This window comes from Bombina bombina, chromosome 8 (assembly GCF_027579735.1).
Source record: "Bombina bombina isolate aBomBom1 chromosome 8, aBomBom1.pri, whole genome shotgun sequence".
Lineage (NCBI taxonomy): Eukaryota > Metazoa > Chordata > Amphibia > Anura > Bombinatoridae > Bombina > Bombina bombina.
In genome coordinates, this window is record NC_069506.1 from 179,304,564 (window position 1) to 179,331,139 (window position 26,576).

The following is a 26,576-nucleotide window of genomic DNA, read 5'->3' on the forward strand; positions in this document are numbered from 1 at the left end:
GCTGCATTTATTGATATTGTTGAAACGTTTCTTAAAAACATCGATCTATTAACTCTGTTTGCCCAATGGTACTATAGATTTTATAGTACAATTGGGCAAACCAAGTTAGTAGATCGATGTTTTTAAGAAACGTTTCAACGATAGCAATAAATGCAGCTCCTGTCTCTGATCGTATAGTACTGAATGAATATACCTATTCATTCAATACTATACTACAAGGCAAATTAGCGCATGCGCATTGTAAAATAATATGAGAGTAACGCATGCGCAGTTTTTATCCTGGGTTGTGCACGCGCATTTGCGAGTCGTAGAGACCTCACAAAATGCAGAAGGAAGTAAAGGCTTGGGAGGAGTCGGGAGACAAATGGTAGGGATTTTGAAATTAATTTTTAACAAAAATATTTGAATATTCATAAAAAAAACTTAGCGACTATTATAAGTTTATAGTGAGAAATGGTTAAATTGATTAAACAAAGGATAACTTTACCTTCACTTTAACATCAATTATCAAAACATTCCTTTATATATTAACTCAAATTTTTTTGAAGCTTCATATTCATATTGAGAATAACTCAATGGGGCATATCTATCAAGCTCCGTATGGAGCTTGACGCCCCGTGTTTCTGGCGAGCCTTCAGACTCGCCAGAAACACAAGTTACCTGCTTTGAGGAGGCGGACAGAGATCTCCATAATTCAACCCGATCGAGTAGATTAACACCTCCCTGCTGCGCGGCTGATTGTCCGCGAATCTGCAGGGGTCGGCGTTGCACCAGCAGCTCACAAGAGCTGCTGGTGCAATGCTGAATACGTAGAGCGTATTGCTGTCCGCATTCAGTGAGGTCTGTCGGACCTGATCTGCACTGTCGGATCAGGGCCAACAGACTGTTGTTAAATAGGCCTCATTGTGTAGGTCATTAACAAATCTAGACTTGTCAGAAGCTTGTTTTTCCTACAGAAGACCTCTAGATACATTCGGATAGATTACGAGTTTTGAAGTAATAGCTGCTTGGTAATAACTTGCACGTTATTGTCACCGCTCACTTCCCTACAGCGCTGATATTACAGGTTTACAAAAACCCGGCGTTATCAGGCAAGAAGTGAGCGTTAAGCAAAATTGAGATCCATACCGCACTCCAATACCAGCCCTGCTGAAAGCTGCGGTGAGCTGGTTTTATGTGCTCGTGCACGATTTCCCCATAGACATCAATGGGGAGAGCCAGCTGTAAAAAATCCTAACACCTGCAATAAAGGAGCGTAAAGCTCTGTAACGCAGCCCCATTGATTCCTATGGGGAAACAAAATGAATGTTTACACCTAACACCCTAACATGAACCCTGAGTCTAAACACCCCTAATCTTGCAATTATTAACCCCTAATCTGCCACCCCCGACATCGCCGACACCTACATTATACTTATTAACCCCTAATCTGCCGCTCCGGACATCGCCGCCACTACAATAAACATATTAACCCTTAAACTGCCGCACTCCCGCATCTCAAACACTATTTAAATATTATGAACCCCTAATCTAACGCCCCTAACATCGCCGCCAGCTACCTACATTTATTAACCCCTAATCTGCCGCCCCCAATGTCGCCACCACTATACTAAATTTATTAACCCCTAAATCTAAGTCTAACCCTAACCCTAACACCCCCTAACTTAAATATAATTAAAAATAAATCTAAATAAAAATTACTATCATTACCTAAATAATACCTATTTAAAACTAAATACTTACCTGTAAAATAAACCCTAAGCTAGCTACAATATAACTAATAGTTACATTGTATCTAGCTTAGGGTTTATTTTTATTTTACAGGCAAGTTTGTATTTAAAATAAAACCTAACCTGTCTTACACTAACACCTAACCTTACACTACAATTAAATAAATTACCTAAATTAAAAACAATTACCTAAATTACAAAAAAAAAACAACCCACTAAATTACACAAAATAAAAAAAGACATTATCAGATATTTAAACTAATTACACCGAATCTAATTGCCCTATCAAAATAAAAAAGCCCCCCAAAAATAAAACAAAAACCTTAGCCTAAACTAAACTACCAATAGCCCTTAAAAGGGCCTTTTGCGGGGCATTGCCCCAAAGAAATCTGCTCTTTTAACTGTAAAAAAAAAATACAAACAACCCCCCCAACAGTAAAACCCACCACCCACACAACCAACCCCCCAAATAAAATCCTAACTAAAAAAACCTAAGCTCACCATTGCCCTGAAAAGGGCATTTGGATGGGCATTGCCCTTAAAAGGGCATTTAGCTCTTTTTCAGCCCAAACCCTAAGCTAAAAATAAAACCCACCAAACAAACCCTTAAAAAAACCTAGGACTAACCCACCCGCCAACCTCCTTCCCTCCTACTGATCCCACTCGGGGCCGGTAGAGGATTGTTAGAGAAAGTAACAGACTCTGTTACGCTCGTCGATCTCACCTAATATCAGTGCTCAGTCTTACTTACCATATGAAGGCAGATTCCTTCTGCCCCCAGCTGCAGTCTCCGCAGTATAAGCTGACAGTGGGGAAGTGAACATGCCTCTCTGTGTTGGATGTAGGTCCACTCTGGGCAAAGTACTTTGTGACATATTACCTATTTTCAATTGGTGGAAGGGGTTAAAAGGTGCACTTTAATTCTGTGCAGCACCAAGTCCACATTCAGAAATGTATACCCTTTAATCACTGGGTCCTGTTGTGTCTGTATCTGCTTCAGAATCATCATGTCCTCTGAAAACAACTAATTCATTTCAGAGTACCCTATATTGTCTGACAGTGGATAGCTACGTTGAACATGCAAGTTGTTATTTTATAGAAAATATCTGTACAAATAGCACTGAATACATTATAGTTGTTTTATTTATTACTGTTAAAATAAAAAAGTTTTTTTATTTGTTTTGTTAACTGTTCAGCTGTAAGATTCTTTTGTTATTTATTTTTATGGTGGACACTAATTTGCTAATGTTTATTACTCCACCCAGGTCCAAATGTTTGTTATCATTCAATCTGAAATAATAATGTATTTGCTAATCAGTTTTTTTTTTTTTAATGAGAGAGCCCTGGGTTTTCTTATCATTTACCAAGATTACAAGTTTTGAGCTATAAAAAATTATCGGTATCACACTTTTCATAGCGATTACAAGTTACTGAAAAACCTTCTCTTGTTGTGTGATATGGTGTGATAAGCTCCATACCGCACAATATCCAAAGCCTGACTTTACGTGCTCGTGCACGCTTTCCCCCATAGACATCAATGGGGAGAACGTGTCAGAAAAAAACTAACACCTGCAATCGCAACCCCATTGATGTCTATGGGGAAAATAAAGTTATGTTAAAACCTAACACCCTAACATAAACCCTTAGTCTAAATACCCTTAATCCGCTGCCCCCAACATCGCCGACACTAATTAAAGTTATTAACCCCTAATCTTCCGCCCTGACATCGCAGTCTTGAATCCCCATCTAATAGCTATATATAATAAGGTGAGAGAAAGCTAAGAAAGAGTAACTAGTTCATGTAAAAGTAGATAGCAGTATTAAATCAAGCCTCCCTGTGGAATAAGCACACATTTCAGATGTATTTGACAGCAAAAGGCAGCTGAAAATAAATAATGGGCTAGATTACAAGTGGAGTGCTATTTAACGCTTCCGCTCGAGTGTTAACTGCGCTAGAAGTAAGCTTTTTGCGTGTGTCGGGTTGTGAGCAGGCTAACCCAACTCGCAGAAAAACCTGAAATTAGAATACCATGAGTGCAATAACTTTAACCCTCATAGAAGTCAATGGAGCACGATTGCATATTCTCAAGTGCGCTAACCCAACATGAAAATATTAATATTTCACATCCCAATGTTCTGCACATAGAAGAATATGTTCTATTTATTCATAAATACATATTTTTTCATATACCTGGTGGTATTTTGGTAATACATACAGTATCCCACAAAAGTGAGTACACCCTTTACATTTTTGTAAATATTTTATTATATCTTTTCATGTGACAAAACTGAAGAAATGACACTTTGATACAATGTAAAGTAGTGAGTGTACAGCCTGTATAACAGTGTAAATTTGCTGTCCCCTCAAAATAACTCAAACACACAGCCATTAATGTCTAAACCAGGGGACAGCAAATTTACACTGTTATACCGGCTGTACACTCACTACTTTATATTGTAGCAAAGTGTCATTTCTTCAGTGTTGTCACATGAAAAGATATAATAAAATATTTACAAAAATGTGAGGGGTGTAATCACTTGTGTGGGATACTGTATATCTGTACCTCTCTCTCTCTCTCTCTCTCTCTCTCTCTCTCTCTCTCTCTCTATATATATATATATATATATATATATAATTATATATAGTTATAGATATATATAGAAATATATATATGTATGTCTATTTATAAAGACAATTCAAAAGATTTGAACATGTGTATTTCAAGCTGCACAGTTCATGTGTAAATGCAAACCATATGAAAACGTAGCCCAGGACTTGACACTTGCGTATTAAATCTTATGTGCTAGAGAGGCACTCCATAATTGCTACTCACAAATATGTCTTGTGACTCTGTTAGAAGCTCACTTTCAATGAACCGTAAGGCAGGGACCTTCCGTCTGGGACGAGGAGACAATACAACAGCTGCAGGCTCAGTCTACCATCAGCTCCGACTACGGCTTGTTAGCCGAAACGCGTAAGCCCTTCCAGGCTACACAGTTTCCTGTTACCTATGTTTGATGATCGTGGATGTTGTATCATCCTTACTACTTTTAATACTTTCAATAAAAGTGGATGTTTTACCTGCACTTTGGCGGACTTCCATAATTTATACATAGAACATTCCATAATTCCATAATTTATACATAGAACATTCTGATATGTACAGAACATTGGAATCTGAAATATTTACAGTAAATACACAGTATAACACTTTAATTAAATATGAATACTGCATACATATGATTGTGCATGTTTTCATCTACTATATATGTCTATATATCTATAGATGTGTATTTATGTGTTTAGATGTGTACATATGTCTGTAAATACAGATATACACATATAAATACATATGTATACAAATATATATATATATATACACACACACACATACATACATATCCATCTTTAGAAATGAAAATGTATGTATCTCAATGTTAAAGCCCTTTGCCTGCTTTTTTTCTTACACCTGAGACCTCATATCTCTGAGCATTTTAAAAAAAATTGTGCAATACTTTTTTTGAATATTTTTTATTAGATGATGTTATTATGAGTGTAACTGTACTTTTTAATATATTTTTATGTGTTTTGTGAGACCTTTTTTTTGCGAAATAGTTAACCACAGCTCTGAGGTCCTGCTAACCTCAACGCGCATTAACTTCAATTGCGCCAAAGCTATCACCTTTACTTTAAACTTGTAATACAAGAGGAAAACCTGAAGTGCACAAACAGCTGCTATTTGCTATTCTTAATAGGTATAATAGTTTATTCACAAAAGAAAATAACAAACCTAAACAATAATGTATAATAACAACTTGTTTATATACAATTAAAATGAACCACTATATCACCAGATAGTGCATCATATAGGTTCCACTGTGGCTGGGGATTCCCGCAAACTTCAGCCCGAACGATATTGAAAATCTGGGAGTTTCAGTTTTATATCCAAACGACACGTCTGCCCTTGGATTGAGAAGTCCCAGATCCTTTATATACACTTTTAATAATAGTTTTTACATTAGTTTTTGCAAAAGAGGTTATGAAACTGTCTATGTGTCTCTTGTTCCTGTCAAGATGTATTCGGTCCAACAAATGTCTCAACCAAGGATGAGTCATTTGTTCTTTCAGAATACATATTGTTTTCTTCAGCATTTTTTCAATCAAAACAAGTTATATAGAAGCTTAAAGTCTATGCCATGTCAGCAACTCGATATGTCTCTGTCTATATAGATTCATATAGACCAAGAAGACTGGTTCACATTCATCTCACTCTATATGGCCTGCCATGTCACATTTGTATCACATGGCCCTCATGGGGCAGGCTTGAGACTGCTTCTGTGGAGGATGCTGCTGCTGCCTCCTCGTCTCTCCAGTCATCAGTCTGGCCATCTCCAGCCTCTCGGTAGGCTATCAGTCACACAGGCAAAGCACTCAGCTGGAAACTGAGCCAGCACCAGCATTAGCACCGCTTAACGCTGCTCGAGGATGCGCATGTGCGGTGGCCATCTTTGTTAAGGCTGCCTCGAGCATTGTACATGCAACAGAAATCCTGATGGCGCATATGTCTAATACTTGCAGCAACTTTAACAAAGATGTGCAGTGCTGTATTATTTAAGGTGGCCGGCTGACCATTATTTTTAATAAGCAGAGACAGGGACCCCTCTATGAAGGGCACTAGTAGGCACATGCCTCCTCTGCCTTATTATAAATCCGTCTCCGCCGGGAAGACCTATAAGTTACTAGGTATGGGAGGTAGCTGGGGTTGCACAATGTTACCCCAAAAGTTCAACCTTAGGCCCCACCTTTGATCCCACCATTTATTTTTTTCACAACTCAGCAATCATTTTATCCCCTTGGTTGCCAGTAACACACATTTGCAGTAATGATTTGCCCCCATTGACTGCCAGGAGCCCATACACAGCCCTGATTTAACACCCCCATGACTGCCTGTAACACATAAAATTTAGAAAATGTACTGTATTACTTATTTTTTAGCCATATTTGTCATTCATGTAGGCATAGGAGGCCCTTTACATTTAGCTGACACTTAGGGGAGTTTAAAAATATTGGACATTTAAGTGTCCAGTATTTTTGTATAGATTTTACTGGACAGCCTGCTAAAAAAAACTGGACTTTCTGGTTAAATGCTGGACACCTGGCAACCCTATACAGCAGATCTTGCAGTGAACTTTCAGGTACACCCATGGAACCTTCCTGTTCAGTCCACTAGTAGAGGTGGAGAAATTAATTTTATAAGAAGGAAAACAATACGCTTTGAATTTTGTTTTATAACTATGAATTTCATGAATAATGTGCAGTGCAATATAAAGTAAGATTTTTGCAGAAAATGTTGTTATGCTTTTTAATGCAATTTAGCAATAAGATTTTTTACAGCATGTTTTTGTTTCAAATTAGATTTTTGTGAGTTATATTGTTATATATTTATTTCCTTAGCATACTTTAATGCAGAGAACACCACTTTGAGAGATACTCTGTTCTCAAGGTGCCTTTAGAGAATTAAGACAAATGACTTGATTTAAGAAGCTACGAATGTGTGTGATCTTGCAGCCAAGAGTTAAGAAGCAGCAGTAATCAGACCACTGCTTCTTAACCTGCTACACCAACTGTAAAGTGGCGTTTCTCAATCCCCCCGCCATACTTCTCTGATCAGGGAGATTGACAGCCCTTGCTCATGCACAATTGGTTGTGTGCAAGCAGGCGTTGTACATGTGGCAAATTGTGCATTGATAAATGCAGGCAGTGCATTGCTGCCTGCTACCTGCAGGGCAGGCAGGGGCGGAGATGCCCACCCCTGTCTACCTGACCCTTCTTAAATGGAGCCAAAAGGTGAGATTTCTTAAACAAGCAAGCAAGCCCAGAGACCTTTAGATAATCAGATCCTGAGGTCCTGGTGATCTAAAGCTCTACACTCTGGTGAGATGATCAAAGATGTCTCGTGAGAACAGAGAAGTCCCGCAAACAATTTTAGAAAGGCAAATTTTAGCCTGGAGCTGTTATTCTAGATGTGAAGGAGAGACATATACATTACACTGTAATAGTGATGTTGCGAACATAAAAATTTGGGTTCGCGAACTGCGAACGCGAACTTCCATAACTGTTCGTGAACGGGCGAACCGGGCGAACCGCCATAGACTTCAATAGGCAGGCGAACTTTAAAACCCACAGGGACTCTTTCTGGCCACAATAGTGATGGAAAAGTTGTTTCAAGGGGACTAACACCTGGACTGTGGCATTCCGGAGGGGGATCCATGGCAAAACTCCCATGGAAAATTACATAGTTGATGCAGAGTCTGGTTTTAAGCCATAAAGGGCATAAATCACCTAACATTCCTAAATTGTTTAGGAATCAGGTATGATGTTGTATCGATCAGGTAGTGTAAGGTTACGCCCGTTTCACAGTGACAGACCAAACTCCCTGTTTAAAGGGACAGTCTACACCAGAATTTTTATTGTTTTAAAAGATAGATAATCCCTTTATTATCCATTTCCCAGTATTGCATAACTAACACATTTATAATAATATACTTTTAACCTCTGTGATTATCTTGTATCTAAGCCTCTGCAAACTGCCCCTTTTTTCAGTTCTTTTGACAGACTTGCAGCCTAGCTAATCAGTGCCTGCTCCCAGATAACTTCTCGTGCACGAGCACAGTGTTATCTATATGAAATACGGGAACTAACACCATCTAGTGGTGAAAAACTGTTAAAATGCAATCTGAAAGAGGTGGGCTTCAAGGTCTAAGAAATTAGCATATGAACCTCCTAGGTTAAGCTTTCAACTAAGAATACCAAGAGAACAAAGCAAAATTGGTGATAAAAGTAAATTGGAAAATTGTTTAAAATTACATGTTCTATCTGAATCATGAAAGTTTATTTTGGCCTAGACTGTCCCTTTAACACACCGCAAACAGTCCATTTGCACAACCGCAAACTCCCCATTTGCACAAGGTTGGATACCAAGCTAGCCATGTCCCGTTCCTTGTCCTCACTGATGTCGTTGAAGGTCTCTTCCTCCACCCAGCCACGTACAACACCAAGGGTCCCCGAAAGGTGACAACAAGCCCCCTGGGACGCCTGCTGTGTTTGGTCTTCCACCTCCTCAAAGCCACCTTCCTCCTCTGACTCCTCTTCTTCAGACTCCTCTCTCTGCGTTGCTCTCTCTGCGTTATTATAAGGTGTGTTAAGTAGTACTATTCCTATCAGTTTAATCCCTGTTACGTTTTAGGAACCAGGAGATGGAAAAAGATGCTTGGTCGGTCTAATCTAATGTGCCACCAGATAGGAGTGGTGTATTAAGTAGTACTATTCTTATCAGTTTAATCCCTGTTACGTCCCCTATCAGGGGACATGTATATGGCATCGATTTTAGGAACCGGGAGATGGAAAAAGATGCTTGGTCGGTCCTCCTACTTCAAATTTGGGGCACTGCGCGTGCAATCTAATGTGCCACCAGATAGGAGTGGTGTGTTAAGTAGTTCTATCCTTATCAGTTTAATCCCTGTTACGTCCATGTGTGTAATGCTGCCTGACTGAGACATATCCCTGTTATCTACATCCTCTGGCAATAATGGTTGCGCATCACTATCACTCATTTCTTCCAACTGATGTGTAAATAACTTCTCTGACAGATCAAGTGAAGCGGCTGTGGTGCTAGTGTTGGTGGTGGCGGCAGGCGGGCGAGTGGTAACTTGAGAGGTGCCCGAAGCTAAGCTGGAGGAGGATGGTGCGTCAAGGTTCCGAGCGGAAGCTGTAGAAGATTGGGTGTCCTGTGTTAGCCAGTCAACTATGTCCTCAGAACTGTTCGAGTTCGGGGTACGTGGCCTCTGAACACTGGGCATTATTTTAGGGCCAAAGGGAATCACAGCACCATGAACACGACGGCCCCTGCGGGGTGGCCTGCCTCTCCCTGTCATTTTTTTTTCGATTAGTGGTACTATGCATGCAAGCTACTGTGACAACAGATATGAGTGGCACTGTGCACTGGCAGAAGTTGGCAGAGTAGACGCTGTAGGCCTGACACACACGCTTGCAGACAACTAACTGCTATTCAATCTATTACAGTCAAAATTGTATTTTTTTTTTTAAATGTACACTACTGTTACACCAGATATGAGTTGCACTGGGGTGACACTGTGCCCTGGCAGGCACTGAAACACACACGTGTGAAGGAAACTGACTGCTATTATTTAACACAGTCAAAAAAGTGTTTTTTTTTTTAAATGTACACTACTGTTACACCAGATATGAGTTGCACTGGGGTTTCACTGTGCCCTGGCAGGCAGGCACTGAAACGCACACGTGTGAAGGAAACTGACTGCTATTATTTAACACAGTCAAAAAAGTGTTTTTTTTTTTAAATGTACACTACTGTTACACCAGATATGAGTTGCACTGGGGTGAAGGCACTGAAACGCACACGTGTGAAGGAAACTGACTGCTATTATTTAACACAGTCAAAAAAGTGTTGTTTTTTTTAAATGTACACTACTGTTACACCATATATGAGTTGCACTGGGGTGACACTGTGCCCTGGCAGGCAGGCACTGAAACGCACACGTGTGAAGGAAACTGACTGCTATTATTTAACACAGTCAAAAAAGTGTTTTTTTTTTTTTTTAAATGTACACTACTGTTACACCAGATATGAGTTGCACTGGGGTGACACTGTGCCCTAGCAGGCAGGCACTGAAACGCACACGTGTGAAGGAAACTGACTGCTATTATTTAACACAGTCAAAAAAGTGTTGTTTTTTTTAAATCTACACTACTGTTACACCAGATATGAGTGGTGGCACTGGGCTGACACTGTGCCCTGGCAGGCAGGCACTGAAACGCACACGGGTGAAGGAAACTGACTGCTATTATTTAACACAGTCAAAAAAGTGTTTTTTTTTTTTAAATCTACACTACTGTTACACCAGATATGAGCGGTGGCACTGGGCAAGTGGGCACAGTATACGCTATGAGCCTGACACACACGCTGGCAGGCAGGCAACTGCAATTAGATTACACAGGAAAAAAAAAAAGCAGACATGTTCTAGCCCTAAAAAGGGCTTTTTGGAGTGCTGTCCTTACAGCAGAGATCAGATGAGTCCTTCAGGACTGTAGTGGACACTGAATACACTAGCCTAGCTATCGATTTCCCTACTAAATCAGCAGCAGCTACACTGTGGTAACTTGAGAGGTGCCCGAAGCTAAGCTTGAGGAGGATGGTGTGTCAAGGTTCCGAGCGGAAGCTGTAGAAGATTGGGTGTCCTGTGTTAGCCAGTCAACTATGTCCTCAGAACTGTTCGAGTTCGGGGTACGTGGCCTCTGAACACTGGGCATTATTTTAGGGCCAAAGGGAATCACAGCACCATAAACATGACGGCCCCTGCGGGGTGGCCTGCCTCTCCCTGTCATTTTTTTTTCGATTAGTGGTACTATGCGTGCAAGCTACTGTGACAACAGATATGAGTGGCACTGTGCACTGGCAGAAGTTGGCAGAGTAGACGCTGTAGGCCTGACACACACGCTTGCAGACAACTAACTGCTATTCAATCTATTACAGTCAAAATTGTATTTTTTTTTTTAAAATGTACACTACTGTTACACCAGATATGAGTTGCACTGGGGTGACACTGTGCCCTGGCAGGCACTGAAACGCACACGTGTGAAGGAAACTGACTGCTATTATTTAACACAGTCAAAAAAGTGTTTTTTTTTTTAAATGTACACTACTGTTACACCATATATGAGTTGCACTGGGGTGACACTGTGCCCTGGCAGGCAGGCACTGAAACGCACATGTGTGAAGGAAACTGACTGCTATTATTTAACACAGTCAAAAAAGTGTTTGTTTTTTTAAAATGTACACTACTGTTACACCAGATATGAGTTGCACTGGGGTGACACTGTGCCCTAGCAGGCAGGCACTGAAACGCACACGTGTGAAGGAAACTGACTGCTATTATTTAACACAGTCAAAAAAGTGTTGTTTTTTTTAAATCTACACTACTGTTACACCAGATATGAGTGGTGGCACTGGGCTGACACTGTGCCCTGGCAGGCAGGCACTGAAACGCACACGTGTGAAGGAAACTGACTGCTATTATTTAACACAGTCAAAAAAGTGTTTTTTTTTTTAAATCTACACTACTGTTACACCAGATATGAGCGGTGGCACTGGGCAAGTGGGCACAGTATACGCTATGAGCCTGACACACACGCTGGCAGGCAGGCAACTGCAATTAGATTACACAGGAAAAAAAAAAAGCAGACATGTTCTAGCCCTAAAAAGGGCTTTTTGGAGTGCTGTCCTTACAGCAGAGATCAGATGAGTCCTTCAGGACTGTACTGGACACTGAATACACTAGCCTAGCTATCGATTTCCCTACTAAATCAGCAGCAGCTACACTGTCCCTCCTCTCACTAACAATGCAGCTTCTGAATGAATCTAAAATGGATGCTGTCCAGGAGGTAGGAGGGTCTGGGAGGGAGGGTCTGCTGCTGATTGGCTGGAATGTGTCTGCTGACTGTGAGGTACAGGGTCAAAGTATTACTCAATGATGACGAATAGGGGGCGGATCGAACATCGCATATGTTCGCCCGCCGCGGCAAACGCAAACATGCTATGTTAGCCGGGAACTATTCGCCGGCGAACTATTCGCAACATCACTAGACTGTAATGCTCATAAAAGTCCCTAACAAGTTTGTGATTTCTCTCCATGTCAGCGAGACACCAGGTCCTATGTCTCTTAATTACAAACCTCAAGAAGAGTAAAAACAACACATGATCTCTATAGCTTCCCACAATTTGCCAAAAAGCTATCAAAAGTAGCAGACCTACTGAACATAAGGCCCTGGTGTTTTGGGCCCCCATGAAGGTAACTTAGTAATAAGCAATAGTAATAATATATACTGTACATACACTGATAATGAGCAAACTGTACTTTATAATTATACTATTATCATTTATTTATAAACTGGCAGTGAACACACTGGCCTCTAGTTATCAAGCCGTCAACCTCAAATACGCTGGAATTCCGCAGTGTATTTGTGGCGAGGCTGATTCGCTGTAGTTATCAAGCACTACAGCCAGGCAAAAGTAGAATATAGTGATGTAAGCAATGATCCGCCGGACTCAGTCCGACACAGATCGATTCTTATGTCACTCCAGATGTTCCGAACGCAAGTTCGGCACAATCTGACTTCTTTTGGGAGTTATAAAAAAACTAGCCGGTACGCTCGGCACTTTTCCGGCCCAGCGTACCTGGTTTTTAATCCACCGCCCTGGAGGTGGCGGATCCCATAGGAATCAATGAGAGTCTGACCATAGCGAAAGCTTATGTTCGCTGCTGCCCAACATCCCATTGATTCCTATGGGAAGTGTGTACACCTAACACCCTAACATGTACCCCGAGTCTAAACACCCCTAATCTGCCCCCTACACCGCCGCCACCTATATTAAACATGTTAACCCCTAAACCGCTGATCCCAGACCCCGCCGCAACTATAATAAATATGTTAACCCCTAAGCCGCCGCTCCCGGACCCCGCCGCAACTATAATAAATATGTTAACCCCTAAACCGCCGCTCCCAGACCCCGCCACAACTATAATAAATATATTAACCCCTAAATCGCCACTCCCGGACCCTGCCGCAACTATAATAAATGTGTTAACCCCTAAACCGCCCCTCCCGGACCCCGCCGCCACCTACATAATACCTATTAACCCCTATCCTGCCCCCCTACACCGCCGCCACCTATATTATATTTATTAACCCCTATCCTGCCCCCCCTACACCGCCGCCACTATTATAAAATTATTAACCCCTAAACCTAAGTCTAACCCTAACACCCCCCTAACTTAAATATTTATTAAATACATCTAAATAAATATTATTCTTATTAACTAAATTAATCCTATTTAAAACTAAATACTTACCTTTAAAATAAACCCTAATAGCTACAATCTAACTAATAATTATATTGTAGCTATTTTAGGATTTTTTTTATTTTACAGGCAAATTTCAATTGATTTTAACTAGGTACAAAAGCTATTAAATAGTTATTAACTATTTAATAGCTACCTAGTTAAAATAAAGACAAATTTACCTGTAAAATAAAAACTAACCTAAGTTACAATTACACCTAACACTACACTATCATTAACTAAATGATTCCTATTTAAAACTAAATACTTACCTTTAAAATAAACCCTAATATAGCTACAATGTAATTAATAATTACATTGTAGCTATTTTAGGATTTATATTTATTTTACAGGTAACTTTGTATTCATTTTAACTAGGTAGAATAGTTATTAAATAGTTATTAACTATTTAATAACTACCTAGCTAAAAGAAATACAAAATTACCTGTAAAATAAATCCTAACCTAAGTTACAATTAAACCTAACACTACACTATCATTAAATTAATTAAATTAATTAACTACAAATACCTACAATTAAATAAACTAACTAAAGTACAAAAAATAAAAAAAACTAAGTTACAAAAAATAAAGAAATATTACAAGATTTTTAAGCTAATTACACCTAATCTAAGCCCCCTAATAAAATAACAAAGCCCCCCAAAATAAAAAAATGCCCTACCCTATTCTAAATTACAAAAGTTAACAGCTCTATTACCAGCCCTTAAAAGGGCCTTTTGTGGGGCATGCCCCAAAGTAATCAGCTCTTTTGCATGTAAAAAAAAATACAGGTGTAATTAGATTTTTTGTAACTTATTTTTTTTTTATTTTTTGTACTTTAGTTAGTTTATTTAATTGTATTTAATTGTAGGTATTTGTAGTTAATTAATTTAATGTATTTAATGATAGTGTAGTGTTAGTTTAATTGTAACTTAGGTTAGGATTTTTTTTACAGGTAATTTTGTATTTCTTTTAGCTAGGTAGTTATTAAATAGTTAATAACTATTTAATAACTATTGTACCTAGTTAAAATAAATTGAAATTTGCCTGTAAAATAAAAATAAATCCTAAAATAGCTACAATATAATTATTAGTTAGATTGTAGCTATATTAGGGTTTATTTTAAAGGTAAGTATTTAGTTTTAACTAGGAATAATTTAGTTAATAGTATTTTTATTTAGATTTATTTAATTAATATTTAAGTTAGGGGGGTGTTAGGGTTAGGGTTAGACTTAGGTTTAGGGTTTAATAATTTTATTATAGGTTGCAGCGGTATAGGGGAGCAGGATAGGGGTCCGGGAGTGGCGGTTTAGGGGTTAAACAATTTATTTAGTTATGGCGATTTCCGGGATCCGCAGGATAGGGGTTAATAAATTTATTATGGGTGGCGGCGGTATAGGGGGGCAGGATAGGGGTTAATAGGTATAATGTAGGTGGCGGCGGGGTCCGGGAGCGGCTGTTTAGGGGTTAATAACTTTATTTAGTTGCGGGGGGCTCCGGGGGCGCCGGTATAGGGGGTAGAACAGTATAGTATAGTGTGAGTGCTTAGTGACAGGGGTATTAATAAAGCTGTAGAAAAGCCGAAGAGCAGCGAGATTGATGTGTGATAACTATCACAGTTCGCTGCTCATCGCCCCGTACTTGGTGCGCGGCTTTTGGACAGCTTTTTTAATAACTTTGGCGAGTGTATTCAGGTCCGCGGCAGCGATGTGAGGCGAGCTTAGGCGGGCATATTGGGCCGGCGAATGCAAGCAAATTACGAAGCTTGATTACTAGAGGCCACTGTGTTTTATAATGGTGTGAGGTTGTATACACAATACCCTGATGAGTACATTGATCTGTATACATATGATGAATATACTGTAGGGTATAATGATGGAATATCAATATACTAATAGTGAACACGCTGCACTGTATAATGATCATGAATATTTATACACAGATAATAACCATTCTGAACTTTCTAATTGATGAATATTTATACACTACTAATGAGCACATTCTGTACAAACATTTGTAGTATGTGTACTCTAATATGAGCATGTTGTACTGTGTTAATCTGTATCATGCTGAGGTATCTATAAACCTATAATGAGAGAGACGGGTGAGTTCATGACAATAATTAGCTCTACAGGATACACACATAAAAAAAACAAAAGTCAGGGTCTATACAATTTGTATTAATGTTTGAACATTAATATATTAAAAACAATAAGAAGATTGAAAACGATTGTATGTAAGTGCACCCGATGGAGTACCAATGGCGCACTGTAACAAACTAGGGGGCGCCCACCAATATTCAGTGATACCAGTATGTGAGACAAACACAAGGAACCTATATATATATCCATATTTCCTTTCTAATAATAATAAGATACCTTACATAGGAATATAAAGAATAAAAACTGTCTTAATATGAGTAAAGTGAAAGTAATAAACATACACAAAGTAAAATAACCCTTTGTGATGACTAACAGAACATTAGTAACAATACGATAAAATGCTTCAGTGGGTTTCTTCAACTAAAATATTTAAATTTCAGGGGCCAAATTATCAATGTGCGGACGGACATGATCCGCTGTAGCGATTATACGCTGTCAGCATTTATCATTGCACAAGCATGTCACAAGAAATGCCTGTGCAATGCCGCCCCCTGCAGATTTGCGGCCAAATTCGGGGTGATTGCTGTTCGCCGCCTCAGAGGTGGCAGACGATTTAAGGAGCAGCGGGCGTAAGACTCCTGCTTCTTAACTCCTGTTTCTGTCGAGCTTGAAGCCTCGCGCGGAAACAGATGCATTGGGGCCGATTGACTGCTTTGTACATCGGCCCCAAAGTCTATATACAGAAACAAGTATATAAAGCTGAAAATCTGTTTTACTTTTATAAAGGAACTAGGCAAGTTATTCCAGTGATTGTAGTTTATGAAGGTGCAGTTAGGATACTAATTGCTCATTTATTTATGATCATTTGAATATGCTGAGCCCCCTGCTTCAAAGTACCTCAAGGGAAAACACTAACCTGAGAGGACAAAGTGCCAACCCCAACCCTTCTTGCCTCACATGAGAGAAAATACAAGACAGCTCAGTTGCTGAGAAGAAAAAACAGAAGGGGCATGACCTCTCACATCTGCCCTATGTGCTGCACAGTATCTGTAGCGCAGAACAGGGACAGATAGCAGGACAAGTTCATTTTGGGTCTGCCTGCTGTGCTGCATAGATAATTGCTTAGAGAACCCTGATATAGCACAGAGGAAAGATGGTCCTGGCAATAATGTCCCAAATCTATTACTGTAAGAAGAAGATGGTAATCCAAACTTCTTGATAATGTCATTTTGATTCCTTCTTACTGCAGAATAGAACCTTAAAGGGACAGTCTAAAAGATAGATAATCCCTTTATTACCCATTTCCCAGTTTTGCATAACTAACACAGTTATAATAATATACTTTTAACCTCTGTGATTATCTTGTATCTAAGCCTCTGCAAACTGCCCCTTTTTTCAGTTCTTTTGACAGACTTGCAGTCTAGCCAATCAGTGCCTGCTCCCAGATAACTTCTCGTGCACGAGCACAGTGTTATCTATATGAAATATGTGAACTAACACCCTCTAGTGGTGAAAAACTGTTAAAATGCAATCTGAAATAGGTGGGCTTCAAGGTCTAAGAACCTCCTAGGTTAAGCTTTCAACTAAGAATACCAAGAGAACAAAGCAAAATTGGTGATAAAAGTAAATTGGAAAATTGTTTAAAATTACATGCTCTATCTGAATCTTGAAAGTTTATTTTGGCCTAGACTGTCCCTTTAATGAATTTTAGACCATATATACATATACACCTTTAAAACGTTGTCTGTGGCCTAGTAGCGGACCTAGTCAACAGAGGGCCCTGGTGCAAGAATGTTTGGGCCCCCCAAAGGTAACTCAATAAAAGCAAAAATAATAAAATTGATTCTGCTCAATATAATGATTTAGAGGATTGATAGATGACCTGATACTTGCACTAATTAAAGGCTTCTCTGCATTAGGATTGTACACATTCTGCATACACCTATTTATAGACAGGCTGTTATGACCCCCTCCAGCTCTTGGGCCCTTTAGCCACTGTACCTGCCTCATCAATTAAGGCCATTTCAAAGTACCTTGCATGTGCACAACATAATAGAATTATTCCAAATCATCTTGGAATACTTTTCAAAATCCCAAAATGACCTTTTAAAATATTTTCAATTGTCTTTTAGTGTCACGTTCAATAATGGTAAAATGGTCTCTAAAACCTGTTGAAAAGTAATTAGAAAATGGATTGTGATTACTGAGAAAATTTTGACTCCATGTAAAAAATATGCAGTTTTTTTCAGCAACAAACTAATTATAATTTTCTAGAAACTAGCACAAATCCGTAGGTAGACTGTGATTGGCCCCAATAACTCCTTCAATCTTAAAGGGACAGTATACACCAATTTTCATATAACTGCATGTAATAGACACTACTATAAAGAATAATATGCACAGAAAATTATTTAAGAATCCAGTATAAAACCCAGTTTAGCTCTGATAAAAAGGTAGCTAGAACACCCATTTTAAGTGGGAAATATCAGACACTCCCCCTCCCCCTTACTCTGCATATGGAAATACTCTTTACACAAACAGGAGCAAGCTGAAGTAGGTAGACATCAGTATTCTCTTAAAACTTTGGGGCTTGGTTAAGAGTGAAAATCAAAGCAATGTTTTTTTTAAAAATAAGCAAAACTATACTTTAAAAAAACCAAAAAACCTGTATGGGCTGTATAAATGGATCATCTACAAAACACTTATGCATAGAATAATCAAGTGTATAATGTCCCTTTAAGATATATAGCAAGCAAAACAGTATAAACAGTTTATTTAGCATGATGTCCATTTGTTTACTTCTAACATTATAACAAAGCTTGACATAATGCTTAGTAAGCAGTTTATAACTCTTGCAAATGAAAGCAACTAAAACATCACAGACATTGCATTCACAAGGTTTAGCTTGTGTGTCTTTTACTCTCTCTGATCTGCTTGGAGTCTGTTCCATAACTAAAGCATATGCTAAATATGGGGCTTATATTTTAAGTCTGATAATCAGGATAACCCCTAACACCTGTGAGTGCTGCTGTCCATAAACAAGGGGCTTATATTTTAAATCTGATAATCAGGATAATGGCTAACACCTGTGAGTTTTGCTGTCCATAGAAAACTGCTACATAGCTTGGAGACTATGGGGGGTAGTTATCAAGCCGTCTACTTTTCTGGCTTCGCCGGCCCAATACGCCCGCCTAAGCTTGCCTCACATCGCCGCCGCGGACCTGAAAAAATACGCCTAAGTTATCAAATAAAGCTGTCAAAAAGCCGCGGGGGGATGAGCGGCGGACTGTGACAGTTATCACTCATCCGATCTCGCTGCCCTTCGGCTTTTTCCCAGCTTTATTGCTAGCCTGTCACTAAGCACTCACACTAAACTGCACTGTTCTATCCCTATACCGGCGCCCCCGGAGCCCCCCGCAACTCAATAAAGTTACTAACCCCTAAACCGCCGCTCCTAGACCCCGCCGCAACTCTTATAAATGTATTAACCCCTAAACTCCCGGACACCGCTGCCACCTACAGTATACCTAGTAACCCCTATCCTGCCCCCCCTACACCGTCGCCCTCTATTATAAAGTTATTAACCCCTATCCTGCTGATTCCGCACCTCTCCGCAACTAAATAAATAGTTTAACCCCTAAACCGCCGCTCCCTGAACCCGCCGCAACCTATATTAAACCTATTAACCCCTATCCTGCCCCCCTACACCGTCGTCACCTATAATAAATGTATTAACCCCTAATCTGCCTCCCCTACACCGTCGCCCCCTATAATAAATTTATTAACCCCTATCCTGCCCGCCACTACGCCGCCGCCACTGTAATAAAATTATTAACCCCTAAACCTAAGTCTAACCCTAACCCTAACGCCCCCCTAACTTAAATATTAATTAAATAAATCTAAATAATATTTTTATTATTAACTAAATGAATCCTATTTAAAACTAAATACTTACCTATAAAATAAACCCTAATATAGCTACAATATAAATAATAATTATATTCTAGCTATCTTAGGATTTATTTTTATTTTACAGGTACCTTTCAATTTATTTTAACTAGGTACAATAGCTATTAAATAGTTATTAACTATTTAATAGCTTACCTAGCTAAAATAAACTGAAATTTACCTGTAAAATAAATCCTAACCTAAGTTACAATTACACCTAACATTACACTATACTTTAATAAATTATTCCTATTTAAAACTAAATACTTACCTGTAAAATAAACCCTAATATAGCTACAATATAAATAATAATTATATTGTAGCTATCTTAGGATTTATATTTATTTTACAGGTAACTTTGTATTTATTTTAGCTAGTTAGAATAGTTTTTAAATAGTTATTAACTATTTAATAACGACCTAGCTAAAAGAAATACAAAATTACCTGTAAAATAAATCCTAACCTAAGTTACAATTAAACCTAATACTACACTATCATTAAATTAATTAAATAAACTACCTACAAATAACTACAATTAAATACAATTACATAAACTAACTAAAGTACAAAAAATAAAAAACAGCTAAGTTACAAAAAATAAAAAAATAAGTTACAAATATGTTAAAAATATTACAACAATTTTAAGCTACTTACACCTAATCTAAGCCCCCTAATAAAATAACAAACCCCCCCAAAATAAAAAAATGCCCTACCCTATTCTAAATTAAATAAAGTTCAAAACTCTTTTACCTTACCAGCCCTTAAAAGGGCCATTTGTGGGGGCATGCCCCAAAGAAAACAGCTCTTTTGCCTGTAAAAGAAAAATACAACCCCCCCCCAACATTAAAACCCATCTTCCTTCCACCGACGCGGAACCTCCTTCTTCACAGACGGACTACGACGAATGAAGGCTCCTTTAAGGGACGTCATCCAAGATGGCGTCCCCTCAATTCCGATTGGACGATGACTTCATCGGATGGAAGATTTCTTCAGCGCCGCTTGGAGGATTAACTTCTTCCGCTCCGGATGTCCACTTCGGTTCCATCGCTGCTCGGCTGAGTGAAGACAAGGTAGGATGATCTTCAGGGGATTAGTGTTAGGTTTTTGTAAGGGGGGTTTGGGTTAGATTAGGGGTATGTGGGTGGTGGGTTTTAATGTTGGGGGGGGTTGTATTTTTCTTTTACAGGCAAAAGAGCTGTTTTCTTTGGGGCATGCCCCCACAAATGGCCCTTTTAAGGGCTGGTAAGGTAAAAGAGCTTTGTAGTTTATTTAATTTAGAATAGGGTAGGGCATTTTTTTATTTTGGGGGGGTTTGTTATTTTATTAGGGGGCTTAGATTAGGTGTAAGTAGCTTAAAATTGTTGTAATATTTTTAACATGTTTGTAACTTATTTTTTTATTTTTTGTAACTTAGCTTTTTTTATTTTTTGTACTTTAGTTAGTTTATGTAATTGTATTTAATTGTAGTTATTTGTAGGTAGTTTATTTAATTAATTTAATGATAGTGTAGTATTAGGTTTAATTGTAACTTAAGTTAGGATTTATTTTACAGGAAATTTTGTATTTCTTTTAGCTAGGTAGTTATTAAATAGTTACTACTACTACTATTTAATAACTATTCTAACTAGCTAAAATAAATACAAAGTTACCTGTAAAATAAAGATAAATCCTAAGATAGCTACAATATAATTATTAATTATATTGTAGCTATCTTAGGGTTTATTTTACAGGTAAGTATTTAGTTTTAAATAGGAATAATTTATTAAAGTATAGTGTAGTGTTAGGTGTAATTGTAACTTAGGTTAGTTTTTATTTTACAGGTAAATTTCTCTTTATTTTAGCTAGGTAAGCTATTAAATAGTTAATAACTATTTAATAGCTATTGTACCTAGTTAAAATAAATTGAAAGGTGCCTGTAAAATAAAAATAAATCCTAAGATAGCTACAATATAATTATTATTTATATTGTAGCTATATTAGGGTATATTTTAAAGGTAAGTATTTAGTTTTAAATAGGATTCATTTAGTTAATAAAAGTTAATTTATTTAGATTTATTTAATTAATATTTAAGTTAGGGGGGCGTTAGGGTTAGGGTTAGACTTAGGTTTAGGGGTTAATAATTTTATTACAGTGGCGGCGGTGTAGTGGGGGGCAGGATAGGGGTTAATAAATTTATTATAGGTGGCGACGGTGTAGGGGGGGCAGATTAGGGGTTATTAAATTTATTATAGGTGGGGACGGTGTAGGGGGGGCAGGATAGGGGTTAATACATTTAATATAGGTTGTGGCGGGTTCAGGGAGCGGCGGTTTAGGGGTTAATACATTTATTATAGTTGCGGTGGGCTCCGGGAGCGGCGGTTTAGGGGTTAATATGTATAGAGTAGCTTGCGGTGGGCTCTGGGAGCGGCGGTTTAGGGGTTAATATGTATAGAGTAGCTTGCGTGGGCTCCGGGAGCGGCGGTTTAGGGAGTAATAACTTTATTTAGTTGCGGCGGTGTAGGGGGGACAGATTAGTGGTGTTTAGACTCGGGGTACATGTTAGGGTGTTAGGTGTAGACAGCTCCCATAGGAATGAATGGGATGTCTGTCAGCAGCGAACTTGTACTTTCGCTATGGTCAGACTCCCATTGATTCCTATGGGATCCGCCGCCTCCAGGGGTGGCGGTTTGAAAACCAGGTACGCTGGGCCGTAAAAGTGCCGAGCGTACCTGCTAGTTTTTTGATAACTAGCAAAAGTAGTGAGAATGTGCCGCACTTGTGTGCGGAACATCTGGAGTGACGTAAGAATCGATCTGTGTCGGACTGAGTCCGGCGGATCGATGCTTACGTCACAAAATTCTACTTTTGCCGGTCTCGAGCCTTTGATAACTAAGGCGTATCAGCCTCACCACAAATACGCTGCAGAATTCCAGCGTATTTGAGGTTGACGGCTTGATAACTAGGCCCCTATAGCTAAAGCTCATTTACCTGCCTGTAGTGGTTAAGGTTGAGATTAACAGAAAGATTCTAAAAACACCATCCTAACCTAGTTATCATATCTTTATTCCATTCCATCAGCTCCACATCATAACCGCCGCACATCGATAAATTCCAACAGCATACGCTGTCGGCATTTATCATTGCACAAGCAGTTCTGGTGAACTGCTTGTGCAAAGTCGCCCCCTGCAGATTTGTGGCCAATCGGCCGCTAGCAGGTGGTGTCAATCAACCCGATCATATGCGATCGGCCGGATTGATGTCCACTGCCTCTTAAGACCACTGCTTCTTAACTCCTGTTTCTGGCGAGGCTGAAGGCTCACGCTGAAACAATTACATTCAGGGGCATTCGGCCCTTATTAAATGGACCCAAATGTCTACAGATGCCACTTCCCCTACTTTACTGAGGTATCAAGACTGGGAGTTACAGTACTGTAACAGTACTGTACAGAACTATTGTTATTTTTGTATCTATTGATGGCAAGCTGTCTTTATTCAGGGTGCTGATAATCTGACCCCAGCACTTCTGAATTTTTCTTTTAATAAAGAATTGAGGAAAATCAATAACATAATCTAAAATAATTGACACATTTTAGAGGAAGAGGAATTATTGAAGATAATTATCCCACAAAAAACAAAAATAATCTAACGCAGAGTCAAGACCTTCAAATATTCACTGGCACCATCCCTGAATAAAGGGATGAAACCCAGCAGAGGTTTAGTTCTGAATGATTTGAAGGGTTTTTACTCATGTTACTATACTAAACAAAATATTTAAATCTGCAATGACGAACAAAGCATTTGTAATCATATAATTTAGAAATTGTAAATCTACAATGTGGACTTTTTATTAATCTTTGCTGGTGGGCTTTAGACCTCAAGTTTATTGATAACTTGAATCTTGGAACACCACAACAAAACAAGGATAAACAAGATCATGGAGTAATTGGACATTGTAACCAATGCCCAAAGTATTTCATGAAAAAAAAAGAATTTAACAGGTTTGGAATAGAAAAGGTAAATGCAGCACCGAGAGAATGAAATTTGGAAGCATATTTACTAAAAAGAGTGATGTGGTGGATTTATGAGTAGTGGGGACTTAATATAGACACTAAAATAGCAGCATTTTTTATCATTTGAAGTACTGGTTATTATTTTTGTTTGTTATTCTTTTACCCAGCACTTTTAGGTAGTGATATTGTTTAATATAAGAACATTAAATTCACTTCACTTGCAAAAGGGGACTGTCATACTAAAGAAAACAGCAGACATTTTCAAGATAGGAGCACAAAGAATTTAACCCCTTAGTGACCAGACCACTTTTCAATTTGTTGACCATCTGGGACCAAGGCTATTTTTGCATTTCTGCGATGTTTGTATTTAACTGTAATTTTCCTCTTACTCATTTACTGTACCCACACATATTATATACTGTTTTTCTCGCCATTAAATGGACTTTCTAAAGATACAATTTTTTTCATCATATCTTATAATTTACTATAAAAAAAATATAAAATATGAGGAAAAAATGAAAAAAAATGCACTTTTTCTAACTTTGAGCCCCAAAATCTCTTACACATCTACAACCACCATAAAATACCAATGCTAAACAGTTTCTAAATTTTGTCCTGAGTTTATAAATACCCAATGTTTACATGTTCTTTGCTTTTTTTGCAAGTTATAGGGCAATAAGTACAAGTAGCACTTTGCTATTTCAAAACCATGTTTTTTCAAAATTGGCGATAGTTACATTGTAACACCAATATCTGTCATGAATCCCTGAATAACCCTTCAAATGTATATATTTTTTAAAAGAAGACAACCTAAGGTATTAAACTTGGGGTATTTTGACTTTTTTCATGCAACCATTTTACCACCAATCTATGCCAAAGTTTGGGGGGGGAAAAAAAAATAATTTGATTTTTTGACAAAATAGCAATTTAAGAATACATTTACTGATAATATTAAGGGTTACTGCCAAATAACACCCTCATATGTCTTCAGCAGCATCTCCTGGGTACAGTGATACCACCCATGTATAGGTGTGTCGGGTTCTCGGGGGGCTAAAAGCTCTTATTTTTAGGGAGCGCATTCCAGTTTTTCAACTTGGAATTTTCACATCGGTCATCATGCACCCATGTCCTATTTGGGACATTTCTGAAGCTGGTCAATGGAATTTACCCCCATCAAACCATATATTTTTGAAAAGTAGACACCCTAGGGTATTTCAAATGCTTGTATTTTAACACTTTCCATGCACTAATTCAACCACCAGTCTTTGTCAAACTTTTGGGTAGTCATTATTTTGTGTTATTTTTCACACACATTGTACTTTAGGCATGGATTCTCAGTTCCTGTTATGTGTTACTGCCAAAAAAAACCTCAATATGTGTTCAACAACATCTCCTGAGTACAGTGATACCACCCATGTATAGGTGTGTCGGGTTCTCTGGGGGCTAAAAGGCCTTAATTTTAGGAAGCGCATTCCAGTTTTTCAACTTGGAATTTTCACATCGGTCATCATGCACCCATGTCCTATTTGGGACATTTCTGAAGCTGGCCAATGGAATTTACCCCCATCAAACCATATATTTTTGAAAAGTAGACACCCTAGGGTATTTCAAATGCTTGTATTTTAACACTTTCCATGCACTAATTCAACCACCAGTCTTTGTCAAACTTTTGGGTAGTCATTTTTTTGTGTTATTTTTCACACACATTGTATTTTAGGCATGGATTCTCAGTTCCTGTTATGTGTTACTGCCAAAAAGCACCTCAATATGTGTTCAACAACATCTCCTGAGTACAGCGATACCACCTATGTATAGGTGTGTTGGGTTCTCTGGGGGCTAGAAGGCCTTATTTTTAGGAAGCGCATTCCAGTTTTTCAACTTGGAATTTTCACATCGGTCATCATGCACCCATGTCCTATTTGGGACATTTCTGAAGCTGGTCAATGGAATTTACCCCCATCAAACCATATATTTTTGAAAAGTAGACACCCTAGGGTATTTCAAATGCTTGTATTTTAACACTTTCCATGCACTAATTCAACCACCAGTCTTTGTCAAACTTTTGGGTAGTCATTATTTTGTGTTATTTTTCACACACATTGTACTTTAGGCATGGATTCTCAGTTCCTGTTATGTGTTACTACCAAAAAAACCCTCAATATGTGTTCAACAACATCTCCTGAGTACAGTGATACCACCCATGTATAGGTGTGTCGGGTTCTCTGGGGGCTAAAAGGCCTTAATTTTAGGAAGCGCATTCCAGTTTTTCAACTTGGAATTTTCACATTGGTCATCATGCACCCATGTCCTATTTGGGACATTTCTGAAGCTGGTCAATGGAATTTACCCCCATCAAACCATATATTTTTGAAAAGTAGACACCCTAGGGTATTTCAAATGCTTGTATTTTAACACTTTCCATGCACTAATTCAACCACCAGTCTTTGTCAAACTTTTGGGTAGTCATTATTTTGTGTTATTTTTCACACACATTGTACTTTAGGCATGGATTCTCAGTTCCTGTTATGTGTTACTGCCAAAAAAAACCTCAATATGTGTTCAACAACATCTCCTGAGTACAGTGATACCACCCATGTATAGGTGTGTCGGGTTCTCTGGGGGCTAAAAGGCCTTAATTTTAGGAAGCGCATTCCAGTTTTTCAACTTGGAATTTTCACATCGGTCTCATGCACCCATGTCCTATTTGGGACATTTCTGAAGCTGGTCAATGGAATTTACCCCATCAAACCATATATTTTTGAAAAGTAGACACCCTAGGGTATTTCAAATGCTTGTATTTTAACACTTTCCATGCACTAATTCAACCACCAGTCTTTGTCAAACTTTTGGGTAGTCATTATTTTGTGTTA